This window comes from Aplysia californica, unplaced genomic scaffold (genome assembly GCF_000002075.1).
Source record: "Aplysia californica isolate F4 #8 unplaced genomic scaffold, AplCal3.0 scaffold00406, whole genome shotgun sequence".
In the NCBI taxonomy this organism is placed as follows: Eukaryota; Metazoa; Mollusca; class Gastropoda; order Aplysiida; family Aplysiidae; genus Aplysia; species Aplysia californica.
Window position 1 is genome coordinate 377,309 of NW_004797676.1, and position 4,886 is coordinate 382,194.

The following is a 4,886-nucleotide window of genomic DNA, read 5'->3' on the forward strand; positions in this document are numbered from 1 at the left end:
CCACCCCCCGGCACTTTTCCTTCCATTTGGCAATTTTCATTTTAACACAATTTTTTTTGTATGAACACCTTTTATATGCATACACTTAAAGACACATATATTTCTGTGTGGATTTTACTGAAAAGCATTGATTAAATTCACAAAAAATGTATGTTTTTAGTTTCCAAAAACTCTCAAGCGAAGAAAGTGAAACAATTTTGGCAGCCATTTCCTCGCTAATTTTACCTTTGCAAACAGGAAACCCCCACCTCCTTGAATTGCAAAATATATCTCGACTTCTATTCAAGATAAATGAGCATCATTTTCTTCGATTGAGTAGGGCTATGGGTGGTGCCAGTTTAGTTGAAGATCTACCGAGCTACCGCAGCCTACCATAAGTCCCACCTGATGAACCAGTGTCTACTGCCATTTAGAGTAAATCCTGCACGATTGGCCTCCATAACAACAGCACTGGGGGTAATTTAGTAAACCAGACCAAAGATTGGGACGTTACAGTTAGTGTTTGCTGAGTTGTTAAGATACAAAAATTTTGCAGTGGTAAAGATTAAGATAGACAAACGTAAATCAAGACAGCAAGTGGTAACACAGGACTAGTTTAAAGAAACCGGGGGGGGGGGGGGGGGTGGTGGACAGCGGACCAGTCACGACGGTCTCTTCTTAATTTGATGAGGCATACATCTTCATTTATTTTATGCTATCATGAGTCTCAAGATCTAGATCGATCCCATTGCTCCTCCGCATCACTTGCCCAAAATGTATAAAAAGCTTTCCTCTATCTGATCGAGTTACCTTGTCATGTCATAACACATTATTGCCTTGTGACTACACCAATTAAAATTCGAAGAATGAAAGGCAGGCTCACTGCCAACAGACGACCATATTAAGTATAAGCAAAGGTGATGGATCAGATCCTGAGGGTATAGATTATCAATCAGATTGCCTAGCAAATTCTGGGGTGCAGAGCTGAAAGACAAGTCTTGTGTGATTGGTCAGGAAAACAAAAGCATCTATCGATGAATTCAGTTTGATGTGATAATTTCTGTCAGACCTAGTAGACCCTACTCATCATGTGTGTGATGTAATTCAGGCAGCAGGTTCAAATGCGAGCGTAATGTTTGGGGAAGGCGAACACCTTAACGAGTACACACCTTGGTGTTATTCCATCTGAAGCCAACATATAGTAAGTCCATCAAGATTTACAACAGAGACATGATGTCATAGTACCCAGAATGGGTTATCTGTGACATGGGGGCGGTACCTTTTTTTACCGAGATGTACCAAGATGTACCGAGAAGTTCATGAAAACTCAGGATTCGGACATAGCAGAAGAATTGTTTTGAGGAAAGTATTTGAAAAACAAAACAATTGACTTGAATTAAGGCTGCTTTTCAGGGGACAGTTATATGCCGTGCCGATAAAGTCAGCGCCGAAAGCCGAGCTGATTTTCATTTCCATGGGCTAGATGCCACGCATGTTTTTTGCAACACCGATACGTGTAGTGAGCTGGCCTGAGCCGAACCAACACAATTGACTGGAATTAAGGCGGCGCGCGCGCGCGCACGCGCACACGCACACACACACATATTCGTCATTTTAAAAAAAATCTGAAATCATCAGGTTAAGGCCGTAATTCCTGCATTGGTAGATTTATAGCTCCAGTGATCTCTTTTCTGAAGCCAGTCTTTCATCCATATTTCTCTCTTTTTGTTTTTTTTCGCCAAGAGCAGCACATAAATTGCAAGCAAATCTTCATTGTCAGTACACTCACTGCAGTTTAAACACATGAGATGTGGATGACGCGCTGACCTGTTGAATGGCGGTATTAGCACGGCGGCTTCAACGCCGGTTCCCGCTCCGGTCAAAACCGCCTGGTTGGAACGTACATGATGTGTAGGGCCCCTAGGTTAAAGGAATAGCTCAAAATATACGCATGTACGGCCTTTTGTCATAGGACGGCAGATCTCGTTTAGCCTACATCTCGGTACTTCTTGGTAAAAAAGGGACCCCATACTTAGGGGGGCCTCACAATGGTCACAAACTTTTGCTGCTTGGTTTATCAGCTGCAGGTCCATTTTTTTGGTTCAGTAAATAAATCAGGCCCGCGTGACGACATGATGATGATGATGATTAAAAAATCTGAATTTTTATGCCAGATCTCAGAGCAGCAAATTAGGAAAGGCTTTTACTAATGAAAGTAAGAAATTCAGTTTTAGTAAAATTGTGGGATCTTAAGTGTGTAAACTGGAAGGAAGTGAGCATTCCCACCCGGGGTGGGAATAATTTTTTTTGTAATTCCCACTCGGGTCGGGTCACTTCTCATCTTTCCCATCTCTCTAGTTTTATGAGATGTAATACAGGCTGAAGGCCGACCTCTAAACCTGGGGTGAGAATTAGACATATATTTCCACTTGCAGATCTAGTGCCTCTACAATTTAATACTGGGTCTGGAAATATTGAGCACATTCAAACAAGAGTGCTAATATACTAAGGGGAAAAATGTCACTTTTAGCTTTTGATTGAATGTTTTCTGTCATATATATAAAGGGGGGGAGTAAAATATTTTTATATATATCCCCACCAGGGAGGAGATAATTTAAGAGAAAATTTTATTTCCACCGGGGGGGAGTAAAATATTTTTTAAGGAAATGGTTATTCTCACTCCGGGTGCCAGGGCTGATGCTCCACAGCATCATGTTCGTCATTGTTCGAGTCCGAATAGTCACAGTCAGGGTTGTCAGTTTGGAGCTAAATCCCATAAATTTGGCTCTTTTGGATCGTGTCTGGCCCAGAGATTTCATTTGGCTCTCTGGCTCTGTTTTGGCTCCAAACTCCAAATGTTCAAGAAGAAAGGGAAGGAATAGGCAATAAAAAAAAAAGAAAAAGAAAGAATAAAAGAAAAAAAAAATGAAAGTGAAGAAAAGAGCTTGGACTGCTTAATTATTGAACTAGTTTTAAAACTTGATTTAACGCCCTCGCCCATTTGGTCTGAATAATTTACAAAACCCTTCTACCGTTGTGCAAGAGCATTGTCTCGTGCTTGTGTCTCATTAGGCCTACGTTTGTACACGCTCTCTGCTCCTTGAATCATAATTTATTGTGTGGAGGCAGATAGTGAGAGGTCTGCCATCGTTAAGCGTGTAAACAACAAATGATCCGTTCAGCGGCCGGTCCCACTTCCCCCTCAGTAGTGTCGGTAGGGAGCAAGACATGCTGATTAACAGGCCAAGCCAAGGCTTCGTTAGTTACGCGAGTAAAGGGCCGAGGGCTCGCTGGCACGGTTACTGAGCGACGATAAGAACAGACTGGTGTGCTCTCCTCATGATAATAATAAACCCCCCCCCGTTAGTGGTTAGTGAGCCTTTTTTTTTTTACTGGTGAGGCGAAAAATGTTTTTATATTATTATTATTATTCGTTCCCAACCACTAGTAACCCACTAAGGGCCTAGGTGATTTTATTGGCCTGCGAGAGGTCAGGGGGGAGTCCTCTCTCAAGCCCACACCGAGATGGGAGATTTTTTTCCCCCCCGGGGGGGGGGGGGGGGGGAGAATAGCGAGACATGGGTTATTCTCAGGGGGTTGGGAATTTATAAGTGAGAAAAAATGTCATTCCCACCAGGGGTGGGATCGAATGATGGCAGCCAAACTGGAATCAGAAGCCGTGGGATCTAAGCAGAGACTAGAATCTACTAGATCTAGATCTAGAGTAGAATCTAGATCTAGATTCTAAGTCTAAAACTAAAGCAGCAGTCTACACAGATCTAGAATCTAATCGGTCGACAGAACTACAGTCACTACAGTAGGCCTACTGTACAGACTGTGCCATTTTTTTTATAGACCTAGATTCTAGATCTAGTATAGATCTAAATCTAGATCTAGATCTAGATCTAATTAGAAATCTATTACTTACTTGATTCGGTCTTGATAAAATTAAATCTGCAGAATGAGAATGCCACTTGTGGCGTCTTGTGTGTAGCCTAACAGTACGGTAACACGTATGTTTGAAGTCAGTAGTAATGTAACTCAAAAAAGTTATTTCGAAATTGCAAGTTATTAATAGACACCATGCAGGGATGTCCACAGCAATTCATTCAATTGACGTCAATCAGAATCTTTTCCTGATAGACCTCAAATCTAAATTTAGACGAAATAAGAAATTATAATGAATCCATTTATAGATCCTCTGCTCTTCTGATACCGTCCGTAGACTTTGGGATGGCCGATGTTATCTCTTCTTTATAAACTTAAGGATTCAAGAAAATACTGGGGGGGGTTTTACATATAGATCTAGATATAGATCTAAATCTAGATAGGGGAACAAAGTCCTACCTTATGTGGGTTTGAGTTCAAGGAAAAATTTATTTCGATTTTCCTCAAAACAATACAAATAATAGGCCCAGGCTAGTAATTTACTTTGCTTCCAGAGTTACTTCCCCTTTAAACAAGAAAAATTATTTATACTATACGGACGAAATGGTTGGCTGACTTCAACCACTAAATGCACTTCACAAGGAACTCCATGTAGATGTACCATTAATTGAATTAATTGTACTATAATTATTGAGGATCAGGTCAGGTCAGGTCAGGTCTCTAAGTATTATGATTGCAATTAGCATCCCAAGATGGTCTAAAAACATTAGGTTGTTTTTGTTTTTTCAATAAGCCCAGATTCTTACGTCTTGAATTTCGTGAATATAAGCGTTGAAAATGAAAGACGAAGTTGAAATCGTAGTCCGTGGCCGAAACTTTGCAGACATACATGCAGGCCTATGCTTAATATGAAAAATGAGCTTCACTCTGAACATGCAAAAAGCAACATGTAAAAACCTCATTCATAGAGCGTAAGCGTAGTCAGAGAGAGAGAGAGAGAGAGAGAGAGAGAGAGGGGG

The 4,886-nt window shown here is 41.0% G+C and overlaps 1 protein-coding gene across 4 annotated transcripts in view; it reads right to left on the minus strand.

Annotated features, from left to right (window-relative positions):
• The window catches only part of LOC101854269 (copine-3), a 21,726-nt gene extending 17,307 nt beyond the window's left edge, over nucleotides 1-4,419 (minus strand). For 3 of the 4 annotated variants that reach the window (XM_035971262.1, XM_035971261.1, XM_005104138.3), the window contains exon 1: nucleotides 4,327-4,419. The gene's annotated coding sequence lies outside the window, so the exon portion shown is untranslated. Of the gene's footprint in view, nucleotides 1-3,907; nucleotides 3,981-4,326 lie in introns of those variants that run through there. The other variant, XM_005104139.3, reaches the window with a different exon arrangement.
• Nucleotides 4,420-4,886: the final 467 nt, after the last annotated feature.